Source organism: Erythrolamprus reginae, chromosome 6 (genome assembly GCF_031021105.1).
Source record: "Erythrolamprus reginae isolate rEryReg1 chromosome 6, rEryReg1.hap1, whole genome shotgun sequence".
Classification (NCBI taxonomy): domain Eukaryota; kingdom Metazoa; phylum Chordata; class Lepidosauria; order Squamata; family Dipsadidae; genus Erythrolamprus; species Erythrolamprus reginae.
Window position 1 is genome coordinate 16,935,970 of NC_091955.1, and position 15,655 is coordinate 16,951,624.

Consider the following 15,655-nt stretch of genomic DNA (forward strand, 5'->3'; position numbering starts at 1 on the left):
ATTATTATTATTATTATTATTATTATTATTATTAATAATTTATTATTATCATCATCATCATTATTAGAGTTGGAAGGGACCTTGCAGGTCATCTAGTCCAACCCCCTGCTGGTGCAGGAGACCCTACATCACACTAGTCCAATAGCAGTCCAGTCTTTTCTTGAAAGTCTCAAGTGTTGGAGTGTTCACCACTTCTGATGACAAGCCGTTCTACTGGTTGATTGCTCTCACCGTCAGAAAGTTCCTCCTTATTTCCAGGTTGAATCGCTCCTTGGACAGCTTTCAACTGTTGCTCCTTGTCTGGCTCTCTGGTGCTTTGAAAAATAATGTGATTCCCTCCTCCTCCCTGTTGCAGCCTCTCAAATATTTGAAGACTGCGATCATGTCTCCCCTGGACCTCCTCTTTGCTAGACTATCCATGCCCAGTTCCTGCAACCTTTCCTCGTATGTTTTAGTTTCTAGTCCCTTTATCGTTCTGGTTGCCCTCTTCTGGACTTTTTCTAGAGTATCAATGTCTCTTGTTTTATAGGCAGACCTCGCTTCTTAGTCTGGCCGTCGAGAATTGATCTCTTTAAACATTCCCCTTAAAACAGGTTTCTCTGGTTGGGTTATTTATTTATTTGCTGTTTGTTTGCTGTTTGAGTTGGAAGGGACCTTGTAGGTCATCTAGTCCAGTGATTTTCAACCTTTTTTGATCCACGGCACATTTTTTACATTTACGAAACCCTGGGGCACATTGAGCGGGACGGGGGAGGGGCCTAAAAAAAGTTTGGACAAAAAAATTATCTCTCCCTTCCTTCCTCTTTCTTTCTCTCTCTCTATCCCTCTTTGTTTCTCTTCCTTCCTTCTTCTCTTTTTTGCTCTCTCTCCCTCCTTACCTCCTTCTATGTCTTTCTCTCTCTCTCCTTCCCTCCCTCTCTTTCTTTCTCTTGCTCTCTCTCTTGCTTTCTTTCTCTTGTTCTCTTTCTCTCTCTCTTGCTTTCTCTCTCTCTTGTTCTCTTTCTCGCTCACTCGCTCTTTCTCTTTCTTTCTTTCTTTCTTTCTTTCTTTCTCTCTCTTTCTTTCTCTTTTTTCTCTCTCTCTTGCTTTCTTTCTCTCCCTGAGCTTCGCGGCACACCTGACCATGTCTCACGGCACACTAGTGTGCCACGGCACACTGGTTGAAAAACACTGATCTAGTCCAACCCCCACTCTGTGTGTGTGTGTGTGTTTTAATAGCAAATCAACCGTCTGGTGGGAAATCGCAGCCTCTTCCTTCACCTTAAGTCCCGAGAAAACAAGTTGAAAGATTTTTATTTATTTATTTATTTTGCCCAATACACAACGAGAGTTTTAGTGGGTATATATATATATACACACACACACACACACACACACACACACACACAGTAAAATACATGATGAAGGTCATAGAGGAGATACTCATAGTAAAATATATCTGTGAAAGAATAGAAAAGAAGATATAGTAATAGAACGTATCAATGAAAGAATAGAAGAAGAGATATAGGAATAGAAGAAAGGCATAGGAGATATAGGAGAGCAATAGGACAGGGGACGGAAGGCACTCTAGTGCACTTGTACTCACCCCTTACTGACCTCTTAGGAATCTGGATAGGTCAACCGTAGATAATCTAAGGGTAAAGTGTTGGGGGTTTGGGGATGACACTATGGAGTCCGGTAATGAGTTCCACACTTTGACAACTCGGTTAGTAAAGTAATATTTTTTAAGTCAAATTTGGAACGGTTAATATTAAGTTTAAATCTGTTGTGTGCTCTTGTGTTGTTGTGGTTGAAGCTGAAGTAGTCGCCGACTACTTAAACTTAAACTTTTGTTTTCGACTCTTCTTTCGCACTGGTGCCTCTGAAGAATGAGGAGGATGTTTTCGAAAATGGGCAGCTTTTCAAGGTTTTATTTGTTGTTTTGTTTGTTTTGTCAAGTACTATTGGTAGTATACAAATATATAACAATGCTTATATACACGATACTAGTAAGAGAGAAACGTTAAGACAGGGGATGGAAGGCACTTATGCACGCCCCTTACTGACCTCTTAGGAATCAGGAGAGGTCAACAGTGGATAGTATAAGGGTGATGTTTGGGGGGGGGGGGTTAGGTGATTATACTACAGAGTCTGGTAGTGAGTTCCACGCATCAACTACTCGGTTACTAAAGTTGAATTTCCTGCAGTCAAGTTTGGAGCAGTTTACTTTGAGTTTGTATCTGTTGTGTGCTCGTATGTTGTTGTGGTTGAAGCTGAAGTAGACAGGAAGGACGTTGTAGCAGACGTTTTTATGGGCTACGCTTAGGTCGTGTTTAAGGCCATGTAGTTTCAGACTTGCTTCCTTTAGCTATTCAAGGAAGCTGGCAGAGGAGACCAAAGCAGAAGCTGGCCCGTGTCCATGTCCTTCCTTACAGTTCTAAAGAGAAATTGTGGTTGGCAGACAGATGTTAAAAATAGCCGTCCCAAAGCCCGGTTTTGTAAAATGGTAATGCAATAAGATGGAATGTTTAGCTTAGTAAACTAGAAAAGTAAACTTAGTAATCTATCATAATTAGTAACTAGGTATTGCTAAGCTTTGGATACTGGGCTATTTTTGCTCATATTTTCCTGGCTGGTTTTTAAACAAATTATTATTATTATTATTATTATTATTATTATTATTATTATTTATTAGATTTGTATGCCACCCCTCTCTGAAGACTCGGGGCGGCTCACAACCACAAAACAGTACAAATCAAATAATTAAAACAATTTAAACCCCTTAATATAAAAAACAATCATACATCTCATACAAACCATACATAAAACAGAAATGGCCCAGGGGAATCAATTTTCCCATGCCTGACGACAGAGATGGGTTTTAAGGTGTTTACGAAAGGCAAGGAGGGTGGGGGCAATCCTAATCTCCGGGGGGGGGTTGATTCCAGATGGTCGGGGCCGCCACAGAGAAGGCTCTTCCCCTGAGTCCCGCCAGGTGACATCGTTTCGTCGACGGGACCCAAAGAAGGCCAAATCTGTGGGACCTAACCGGTCGCTGGGATGCGTGCGGCAGAAGGCGGTCTCGAAGATATTCTGGTCCGATGCCATGAAGGGCTTTATACGTCATAACCAACACTGAATTGTGACCGGAAACTATTTTGGGTGAGAAAATAAAGGAGCCATACTTGTTTCCGAATCTCTTATTTTTTTTAAGGAATGCAAAGCTAATGTCCTGATTTTTTTTAAGGGAGTTGTGTTTACCTAATCTCCATCTTTGGAAATGAACTTGAACAGTGCTGCAGAATCAATACTTAGTTTTGCTAACTAGGAACATTTTCAGGTGTTAGACTGATAGAATGTGTCCCAATCAAAGTCATGCTGCAGCAATTACATCTTTCTTGTCTTTTAATGTACAGTGGTACCTCTACTTAAGAACTTAATTCATTCCGTGATCAGGTTCTTAAGTAGAAAAGTTTGTAAGTAGAAGCATTTTTTCCCATAGGAATCAATGTAAAACCAAATAATGCATGCAAACCCATTTGGAAAGAAATAAAAGCTCGGAATTTGGGTGGGGGGAGAAAGAGGAAGAAGAGGAGGAGGACAGTCGCTGCCCAGAGCGAAGGGAGCATTTCTTTTCTTTGAGCGCTGGCAGAGGTTTATTCCCTCTCCAAGCGCCCAGAAAAAGGAAAATGCTTTGTTCGCTCTGGACTGCCAAAGCCTCCTTAAGCACCACCGAAAGGCTCCTCTGGCAGCCCAGAAAAGCCTGAGATGGCCCAGATTAAAGGGGGGAATGGCAGGAAACTGGCCGGGCCTTTGTCCCACTCTCAAATTTCCTGGGAAATTTTTTCGGGCTCGGGTTCTTAAGTAGAAAATGGTTCTTAAGAAGAGGCAAAAAAATCTTGAACACCCGGTTCTTATCTAGAAAAGTTCTTAAGTAGAGGCGTTCTTAAGTAGAGGTACCACTGTATATGGAACGGTATATTATTATTATTATTATTATTATTATTATTATTATTATTATTATTTAGATTTGTATGATAGGAAACACACAAGAATGATAAAGCAATGAGGATAATAGGATATTTCAGCAAGCTAAAAGATAGATTGTTAACTAATTTTTCTGGATTAATGTTCCATGCTGAGCCGTACATTGTTTATAAACTGCAAAGGCTGGATTCCCACAACATGGTATGTGGCAATGACCTTGAGAAATAGGAGGAAGCTGTAGATTAGGCAAATGTTATGTAAAGGGCATGTCAGCCCACAGAAAAAGGAGCATGGGAAGTGTTCCAGAAGAGGCTCTGTAGTTTTCTGGAGAGTCAAAGGAATGAAAGGGGAAATGCTTTCAGACTTCTATTAATGCCTAGTACTTCTCCGTTATTTTCTGTTATGCTTTCCCTAGGAAGAAGTAAACATTTCACGCACACCCAATTCTCCGATCTGGGTCTTTCTTTCTTTCTTTCTTTCTTTCTTTCTTTCTTTCTTTCTTTCTTTCTTTCTTCATTCATTTATTCATTCATTCATTCACTTGATTTTTTAATGCTACACTTCTCCTTAGACTCAGGGCGGCTTACAACATGTTAGCAATAGCACTTTTTAACAGAGCCAGCCTATTGCCCCCACAATCCGGGTCCTCATCCCAATGAGATTTTAGTGTTAATATTTATTATTTTACTTACTAAAAGCTGCAAGCAAACTGGGCTGGAGAAGGCTGCTCTACCCACTTACCTGGGAGTAAGTCACACTGAATTCAATGGAGCCTGTTTGCGGTTAGGCGGGCATAGGCTACGGTGCTTAGGGCCCTCTTTTAACACGGGCCCATAAGCGCCACCTGCCGACCACTCACAGCGGTATGGAAGGAGGCTTTAGGGTGCCGTTTGAAGCTTTCTCCCAGCTGCAGAGGATGTTCCTCATCTGGAGCATGTTCACCACGCCGTTCATGGCTACTGTGGCACCAGCCAAGAACAACGAGCCCACGCAGCTGCCCCCCCTGCCTGACCGCAGGCTCAGGCTCAGAAAACACACGCTCCTTCAGTGGGCCCGCCCACTATTTCATGTATTAATGTAACCTTGCAATGAAGATAGAGTTAATGTTGTATTTCTTATTTAGCCTATCTCAAAAAGCTAATATTAATACTGACTAATCCTCTAACATGCAGCTAAACAACAACACTGGATAGAGATAGATGATGGATGGATGGATGGATGGATGGATGGATGGATGGATGGATGGACAAATGGATGGATGGATGTTTAAAAAAAACATCTGTCTTGAAATGGTACTTTTATGTTTTGGTTTTAAAGAACACATTTAGCTTTAGAGATACCATTTGTCGTGGTACCAGAATATTCGGACCAGAATATCTCCGGGACTGCCTTCTGCCGCACGAATCCCAGCGACCAGCTGGGTCCCAAAGAGTTGGCCTTCTCTGGGTCCCGTCGACTAAAAAATGTCATCTGGCGGGACCCAGGAGAAGAGCCTTCTCTGTGGCAGCCCCGATCCTCTGGAACCAGCTCCCCCTGGAGATTAGGATTGCCCCCACACTCCTTGCCTTTCGTAAACTTCTTAAAATCCACCTCTGCCGTCAGGCATGGGGGAACTGAGACATCTTCCCCAGGCCTATATAGTTTATGTATGGTATGTTGTGTGCATGTTTTTTAAATTTTGGGTTTTTTAGTTTTTTAAATATTAGATTTGTATTGTACATTGTTTTCTACTATTGCTGTGAGCCGCCCCGAGTCTGCGGAGAGGGGTGTCATACAAATTTAATTAATAATAATAATAATAATAATAATAATAATAATAATAATAGCAATATTAATATTCTGTTCTATCCTTTTAGTTTAGGTTTTATATCCGGCCTTTAAAAAAAACTTCTAAATAGTTTCTTAGTTTTGTTCTCTATGCTCTTTGACTGAAATGAAGTTTAAACTAGAATCTGAAGATCTTGTTTTCCTCTCAAATGATTCATGTCACTTATGTGGTTGAGAAAAACTGCCTCAGAGTGACATAGCACAATTATCTAGAAAATATTTTCCTTTTGATAAATGTAAACACTATTAATCTAATGAGTTTTAGAAACATCCTTTTCTAAGTTAAGTTTCCTTAGAATACTGAAAAGTAGCTGGCCAGTTAACAGATATAACAGAATTTAATTTATATTAAAGAGTCTATGGGTTCTGCAAGATGGTGTAATATTTTATGATTTGCGACTTCAGAGACCTCACATAAATTAGAACTTACCTGTCACACAAATATATATTATGTGTGGTATTAAAAGTGATAAAGATCAGCATACAGTAAGTAGTAAAATGCCTATTTAACAAAGACTCCCTTAAGTTGACTTGGAAACAATGGAGATCTTGGGGTTTTTTTTTTACCATCAATGTGGTTTGTTATTTCCTTCTATACTGTACTTTTAAAAAATTATCTGGACTACAATCTGTAGCTTTGGGGTTTCCAGGTAGTCTCCCATCCAGATTAGTAACTTTTTTGGGTCATTGAAACTCAGTTAAGATTGGTTACCAGTTGTAGGCAATATATACTGTACTTGAGCATTGTACTCATATGTCTAAAATAAATCCTTTGAAGTCAGACTCCTCCATACTCGGGATTTTATATCTCTCTAAGGCATCTTATTTCTTCAGGTACCATTATGAAAGTCACATTCACAATACTAAGTGCTATTAAAGCCAGCAGGGTTCCTTTGCTGGAATTTATAGGTTTTTTTAGTATCCAAGGACAATGTTGGTAGAAAGAGTTCTTTCCATTGTTAATTACAACTGCATTCTGTTAATCTTTCAAATTTCCTGTTTGAAATCCTCCCTCTTACATCATTTATGTCGAGAGTTGCTTAATCAAAACCAGCTCTTGAATAGTTTTTATAATTGTTCCTAACTGCCTTCTGTTGGATGAAATGTCCAACTGGGCTCAGTTCCAAGTGGGGAGGGAAACTTGCTTGCTTGCTTGCTTGCTTGCTTGCTTGCTTGCTTGCTTGCTTGCTTGCTTGCTTGCTTGCTTGCTGGCTTGCTGGCTTGCTGGCTTGCTGGCTTGCTGGCTTGCTGGCTGGCTGGCTGGCTGGCTGGCTGGCTGGCTGGCTGGCTGGCTGGCTGGCTGGCTGGCTGGCTGGCTGGCTGGCTTGATTGATTGATTGATTGATTGATTTTTATGCCGCCCTTCTCCTTAGACTCAGGGCAGCTTACAACATGTTAGCAATAGCACTTTTTTAACAGAGCCAGCATATTGCCCCCACAATTCGGGTCCTCATTTTATCCACCTCGGAAGGATGGAAGGCTGAATCAACCTTGAGCCCGTGATAAGATTTGAACCGCTGACCTTCAGATCTACAGTCAGCTTCAGTGGCCTGCAGTACAACACTCTACCTGCTGCGCCACCCCGGCTCCTAGAAACACTGGAGGCTGTTTGGAAAGATGATTTAATGATGAACAAGGTCACATGGTTTGAGAACCTGGGCAAAAAAGGGAAGAGATGCTGGGTTTTATGCCCTCTGCTGGATTTTGAATTTGAGCTTGTGTTCTGATTGGTTGTCAGACTCCCATGAGGCCATGCAGGGGCAACGCTATAGGCTGTTCTGAGTCCCAAGCTTGGTTGAGCCTTGCTGGGAGATGATGTAATGAAAGGGCTTTGGGCAATTTCTACTAGGGCTCTGTCTGAAGGAGGTAGATCTTTGTTATGTGGAATAGACTGGCCTTAATGGCCCATTGACAAAGGGAGGGGGGCTGAGTTTCTGCCTCCCTTTTAGGGAGAATATTCTGCTCTTTTAATATTTCCTAAAATATCTCATTTCTCTAGGAGAGGGGTGGCATATTATATGGTATTCCATATATGCAGATGATACCCAGCTCTACATCTCCACCCCTTGTCCAGTCAACGAAGTAGTGGAAGTGATGTGCCGGTGTCTGGAGGCTGTTGGGGTCTGGATGGGTGTCAACAGACTCAAACTCAACCCTGATAAGACGGAGTGGCTGTGGGTTTTGCCTCCCAAGGACAATCCCACCTGTCCGTCCATCACCCTGGGGGGGGGGAATTATTGACCCCCTCAGAGAGGGTCCGCAACTTGGGCGTCCTCCTTGATCCATAGCTCACATTAGAGAAAAATCTTTCAGCTGTGGCGAGGGGGGCGTTTCCCCAGGTTCGCCTGGTGCACCAGTTGCGGCCCTATTTGGACCGGGAGTCACTGCTCACAGTCACTCATGCCCTCATCACCTTGAGGCTTGACTACTGTAATGCTCTCTACATGGGGCTACCTTTGAAAAGTGTTTGGAAACTTCAGATCGTGCAGAATGCAGATCCGAGAGCAACCATGGGCTTCTCCAAATATGCCCATGTTACACTAACACTCCGCAGTCTGCATTGATTGCCGATCAGTTTCCGGTCACAATTCAAAGTGTTGGTTATGACTTATAAAGCCCTTCATGGCACCAGACCAGATTATCTCAGGGACCGCCTTCTGCTGCACTAATCCCAGCGACCCAGGGGAAGAGCCTTCTCTGTGGCGGCCCCGGCTCTCTGGAACCAGCTCCCCCCAGAGATTAGAATTGCCCCCACCCTCCTCGCCTTTCGTAAGCTCCTTAAAACCCACCTCTGCCGTCAGGCATGGGGGAACTGAGATATTCCTTCCCCCAGGCCTTTACAATTTATGCATGGTTTGTTTGTTGGTATGTATGTTTGGTTTTAGAATAAGGGTTTTTTAGTTGTTTTAGTATTGGATTTACATGCTGTTTTTTATTACTGTTGTTAGCCGCCCCGAGTCTACGGAGAGGGGCGGCATACAAATCCAATAAATAATAATAAATAATAATAATAATAATATTCTTTCCCCCTAGGCCTTTACAATTTATGCATGGTATGTTTGTATGTATGTTTGGTTTTATAATAAGGGTTTTTAGTTGTTTTAGTATTGGATTGTTACATGCTGTTTTTTATCACTGTTGTTAGCCGCCCCGAGTCTACGGAGAGGGGCGGCATACAAATCCAATCAATCAATCAATCAAAATATAAATCAAAATATAAATAATGTAATATAATATAATATAATATTATAATATAATATAATAATATAATATAATATAATATAATATAATAATATAATAATATAATAATATAATAATATAATAATATAATAATATAATATAATATAATCCATTTATTTTGTCAGAGCTTAATCTGGAATTCTGCTTAGTCCATTCGGGGCCTGAAAACTGTTTCCCTTGCAGTGTAAATTGATTAGGCTTTAAGGTGGCCATTTGAACAACATGACGTGGGAATATTCCTACCAGACTGTGATGTCTTCACAAAGCCAAACGATAAGCTGTAATAAATTATGTACTTTGCAGTACAGTATTATATCATTGGGCAAATTCTCTCTTAATCTTGGCCTTACTGCTCTTTGTCCTTCACTTGTTGCTTAGGAACTGAATAATCATAGCTAATTATAGCTGGTTTTGTCAACAAGTACTTGGAACCAATGTTGTCAACATCTACTTGGACTTGTTTATGAGATTGCCTAAAATAGGAATTAAGACTTTCAAATATCGTCACTGGCCTACTTTTAGCCTCATTAGCCCAGTAAATATTTTATTTCGGTATTAAGCCCAAAACAACAAATATAATACGATAATCCAGGAGGAACATTATCTTTAGCATTCAAATGCTTTTGAAAAGGTTTCAGTTTTTGCAGACTTCCACAAGAGAGTTAATTCAATCTGGAAGGGTCAGGACAATAATGGGCAGCCAAAATTTTTACTGCCACACTGTGGGTGTGGCTTATTTTGTGGGAGGGGCTTAATGGTCATGTGACTGGTTAGGAGTGGCTTGCCGGCCATGTGACCAGGTGGGAGTGGCTTGAACGATCATCATCGTTCAAGTGAACTGTTAAGTCCTCGACGTACAACCTTACCAGTGACAATTTGCTTTGTGTTTCTCACGCTCTCCTTCCTGGATTGCCCCCCCTGCCTCCGGCTGGGTAACTAGGTGAACGGGTGCTGCCAGAAGTATAAATGCTGCCAGCGGTTCTCCGTCCCATGCCTTCTGCTTGCACCTCAGGCAGGAGGTGGCTGCTTGAGGCTGGAGGGGAGCCGGGCAGGAGAGAGGGAAGCTTGTCCGAGGCCTGGAAGGAGGAAAGAGGAAAAAAGCAAGGAGCGCAGACGCAGCAGCAGCAGGGGAAAAAAGGAGAGCTGAGCCGAGGCCAGAAATCCAGGAAGTGACAGCCGCCGATCAGCTGGAGCTGCACACGCATCTTCATTTATTTATTTTTATTTATTTATTTATTTTGTCCAATACATAATACACATTGAAGAGAAAGGTATGTAATAATATAAGTAAAGAAAAGAATAGAAGAAAAGATATAAAACTATAGGTGAACATATTTGAAAGCAAGAAAAGATAAATGAGATGAGAAACAATTGGACAGAGGACGGAAGGCACACTGGTGCACTTATGCACGCCCCTTACTGACCTCTAAGGAACCTGGAGAGGTCAATCGTGGATAATCTAAGGGTAAAGTGTTGAGGGTTTGGGGATGAACACTACGGAGTCCGGTAATGAGTTCCACGCTTCGACAACTCGGTTGCTGAAGTCATATTTTTTACAGTCAAGTTTGGAGCGGTTAATATTAAGTTTGAATCTGTTGCGTGCTCTCGTGTTGTTGCGATTGAAGCTGAAGTAGTCATTGACAGGTAGAACGTTGCAGCATATGATCTTGTGGGCAATACTTAGATCATGTTTTAGGCGACGTAGTTCTAAGCTTTCTAGACCTAGGATTGATAGTCTGCTTTCGTAGGGTATTCTGTTTCGAGTGGAGGAGTGAAGGGCTCTTCTGGTGAAGTATCTTTGGACATTTTCAAGGGTGTTGATGTCCGAGATGTGGTATGGGTTCCATACCGTCCTGCCTGCTGCCCACCCCTGGGTAGGACCCTTGTCTGCAAGGATCTCTTCTCTTAGCCTTTTGCTAATGGGGACCATTAATAGATTTTTGTGGGAGACCATGCATCAATCAAGTCTATTTTATGGGGACAAAATGCTCCTGAAGAAATTAGGAGTCAGATCCTACAGATCTTAATGGATTAAAACCAGCACATTGATTTGCACTTGGAATTGTTGGAAGAAATATCCATCTGGTTCAGTTCCAAGCTGGGAGAAAAGCACTGGAAACATGGAGGCTGATTGGAAAGGTGGTTTATTGATGAAGCAGAACCACCAAGTACATGATTCTGGGTAGCTGACCACATGAGAATGAGGGGTATTTATACCTTCTCTTGGGCTTTGAACTTGGGCTTCCTGTTCCTTTGCAAGAACATGTATTCTGTTGGTTGCTGTCAGACTCAAATGGGGCTTTGCAGAGGTCATAGATGAGGTTGTCTGAGCTTACAGGTTTGGTTAAAGCTTGCTGGGTGATGCAGTGCCCTTAGAATGCGCTATGTGGTGAGCTCTGCTACTAGATGGATTAGAAACATAGAAGCATAGAAACATAGAAGACTGACGGCAGAAAAAGACCTCCTGGTCCATCTAGTCTGCCCTTATACTATTTCCTGTATTTTATCTTAGGATGGATATATGTTTATCGCAGGCATGTTTAAATTCGGTTACTGTGGATTTACCAACCATGTCTGCTGGAAGTTTGTTCCAAGGATCTACTACTCTTTCAGTAAAATAATATTTTCTCATGTTGCCTTTGATCTTTCCCCCAACTAACTTCAGATTGTGTCCCCTTGTTCTTGTGTTCACTTTCCTATAAAAAACACTTCCCTCCTGAACCCTATTTAACCCTTTAACATATTTAAATGTTTTGATCATGTCCCCCCTTTTCCTTCTGTCTTCCAGACTATACAGATTGAGTTCATTAAGTCTTTCCTGATATGTTTTATACTTAAGACCTTCCACCATTCTTGTAGCCCATCTTTGGACCCGTTCAATTTCATCAATATCTTTTTGTAGGTGAGGTCTCCAGAACTGAACACAGTACTCCAAATGTGGTCTCACCAGCATTCTATATAAGGGGATCACAATCTCCCTCTTCCTGCTTGTTATACCTCTAGCTATGCAGCCTTGCTTTTCCTACCGCCCGACCACACTGCTCACCCATTTTGAGACTGTCAGAAATCACTGCCCCTAAATCCTTCTCTTCTGAAGTTTTTGCTAACACAATGCAATGCATTGCAATGCCAATGCAATACTCAGATATTAATCCTATTATGTTCTGTAGCAGTGGTTCCCAACCTTTCTAATGCCGCGACCGCTTAATACAGTTTCTCATGTTGTGGTGACCCCCAACCATAAGTCTAGTGCCAATTCTCCCAATAGAGCTTTAAGCTGATTGGCAGGAAGGTCAGAGGGACACCCCCACTGTAAACGCCTGATTGGTCAGATTGTAAAAATATGTTCCAAGGTGCCAGAATAGAAGCTTTAGTTCCTAGCATAAAGGGGAAATTTGTCTTAAGTGACCTCTGTGAAATGGTCATTTGACCCCCGAAGGGGTCCTGACCCCCAGGTTGAGAACTACTGTCCTGGAAGGTCATGTCTTAATCCCATTACCCTGGAACCCAAAATCTTTTTTCTTGTAGATAAGCTGGCCCAGTCCTGCTGGGGCTATTAAGAAAGCATGTTTCTCCTTTAGGGAAACACAATATTCTGCCTTTTTAATATTTCTCCAGATACAGTGGTACCTCATCAACCGAACTTAATTGGTTCCAGGACGAGGTTCGTAAGGTGAAAAGTTCGTAAGATGAAACAATGTTTCCCATAGGAATCAATGTAAAAGCAAATAATGCGTGCAAATCCTTCAGGAAAATCCCAAACTTTAGAAAGGAGGCGAACAGAGGGCAGGGAGGAGCAGCTAAAGGGGGCGGGTGGAAGAAGCAAGGCTAGGCTAAAGGGTGAGTGGGAAGGAAGAAAGGCAAGGGGGGGCGCCCCTCCCTTTTCTTTCTTCAAAAGACACGGTTTCAGTTCCTTTGCAAGCACGTTGTTCTCTGCAAAAATTTTCCTCCCCCAAGCTGCCCCTCCCTCCTCCCTTTTCTTTCTTAAAAAGACACCCTTTCAGTTCCTTTGCAAGCATGTTGTTCTCTGCAAATTTTTTCCTCCCCCAAGCTGCCCCTCCCTCCTCCCTTTTCTCTCTTAAAAAGACACCCTTTCAGTTCCTTTGCAAGCACGTTGTTCTCTGCAAAATTTTTCCTCCTCCAAGCCCCTCCCTCCTCCCTTTTCTCTCTTAAAAAGACACCCTTTCAGTTCCTTTGCAAGCACCCTTGTTCTCTACAAAATTTTTCCTCCTCCAAGCTGCCCCTCCCTCCTCCCTTTTCTTTCTTAAAAAGACACCCTTTCAGTTCCTTTGCAAGCACCCTTGTTCTCTACAAAATTTTTCCTCCTCCAAGCTGCCCCTCCCTCCTCCCTTTTCTCTCTTAAAAAGACACCCTTTCAGTTCCTTTGCAAGCACCCTTGTTCTCTACAAAATTTTTCCTCCTCCAAGCTGCCCCTCCCTCCTCCCTTTTCTCTCTTAAAAAGACACCCTTTCAGTTCCTTTGCAAGCACCCTTGTTCTCTACAAAATTTTTCCTCCTCCAAGCCGCCCCTCCCTTTCTTCAAAAAAGGGGAAAAAAAGAAACCCCTTCATCCCAGCAGCAGCTGCTTGGGTTCGTAAGGTGAAAATAGTTCGGAAGAAGAGGCAAAAAAATCTTAAAGACCGGGTTCGTATCTTGAAAAGTTCGTTAGAAGAGGCGTTCGTAAGATGAGGTGCCACTGTATTTCATTCTTCTAGAAGGGTGACTTCCCTCACCTATATGCAACTGGTGCAGGCCCACCCTGCCAGCAAGTGAGCCAATGCATTTTGGGCAATTGCATCTTTCAGATCATTTTCAAAAGCAGATTGTAAAATATATTGCAGTAGTCCAATTTTGTGATAAGAACTGCAAGGAACATGGCAGGAAACACACAGCAAAGGTCTCTTGGCCACAGCCTCCACTCACCTGTATAGGAGGAGCCACGAGTCCAGGTGGACCCTCAAAAGTATTCTGCTTGAATGAAAATAATCCTTTTTGATTTGATTTGATTGATTTAATTTGATTTGATCTATTGGATTTATATGCCGCCCCTCTCCGCAAACTCGGGGCGGCTCACAACAAGGTAAAAACAGTACATAATAACAAATCCAATACCCACCAATCCAATTACAATTTAAGCTAAAAAATTCATAAAAAACAACCCCAGAATATTAAAAAACAGGCACACAATCAATCTAACACCAAAACAACATGGGCAAGGGGGAGATGTTTCAGTTCCCCCATGCCTGACGGCAGAGGTGGGTTTTAAGGAGTTTGCGAAAGGCAAGGAGGGTGGGGGAAATCCTAATCTCCGGGGGGGAGCTGGTTCCAGAGGGTCGGAGCCGCCACAGAGAAGGCTCTTCCCCTGGGTCCCGCCAGACGGCATTGTTTAGTCGACGGGACCCGGAGAAGGCCAACTCTGTGGGACCGAACCGGTCGCTGGGATTCGTGCGGCAGAAAGCGGTCCTGGAGATATTCTGGTCCGATGCAATGAAGGGCTTTATAGGTCATAACCAACACTTTGAATTGTGACCGGAAACTGATCGGCAACCAATGCAGACTGCGGAGTGTTGGAGTGATATGGGCATACTTAGAGAAGCCCATAATATCTGTTCAGATGCATATTAGAGCAAAGAAAACGACACTTGGGTGTGAAATTCTCTGAGTCGCCGACACAGAAATGTAAGTAAGCTTCATTACTTTGTATTAAGTATGCAGAGCCAAGTTATTTTTATCCTCTTTTGACATTGCAACACAGAGACTGGGCTGAGCAGTTTGCTTTCCTTTCTAATTTTCTTTATAACATCAGATAGATGTCTAAGGGCAGCAGGAATGGCACATATAATTAACCCCAGTCAATTAAATGTGCCTCAGAAAAACATAGGGAAGGAACGATTTCTTTCCATATATTAATTTTAATTTGTAATTTATTTTTTAAAAATAATTACATGCTGATTAGAAGAAAAATAATGTCCTGATTTTTTTTTGTTTTACTAGAGCTGATTTACAGAAAAAGATGAAGAGAAAACACTGTCATTTTCCCGTGAGCCAATAACCTTTCTTTTTTGTTTTTTAATCTATTTTGTGGCCATCCTCATTTAGCTATTCTAATACTTGTTCATTGATCTTCCCTTTCTGAATTTTGTCAATCCTTCATTTAAGCCACAAAATAGATTAAAAAACGAAAAAGAAAGTGTACTGGTTTGCATAACCTCCCTGGAGTCAAGGGATATTTGCCCACCTTGCTGAAAGAATTACTATATACAGGAGTACCTCTAGATACGAGCTGCTCCACATGCGAGTATTTCAAGATAGGAGCCACGAAGAGAGAGAAATTTCTGTTCCAGACCCGAGCTCAAATTCGGGATACGAGCCGAGCGTCCACTAGGTGGCGCAGGAATCCTTGCTTTTGGTTATCTCGAAGGGGAAAAACAAAGTCTAAAGCCATTTGTTCCAGATACGAGTTGCTCGACATACAAGCTCCCTTCTGGAAGCAATTATACTCGTATCTAGGGGTACTACTGTATTTTAAAACAAAATTACAGCCTATGTCTGTGATGGCGAACCTGTGCCACAGGTGGCACAGGTGGCACATAGAGCCATATTGGAGGGCATGTGAGTTTATG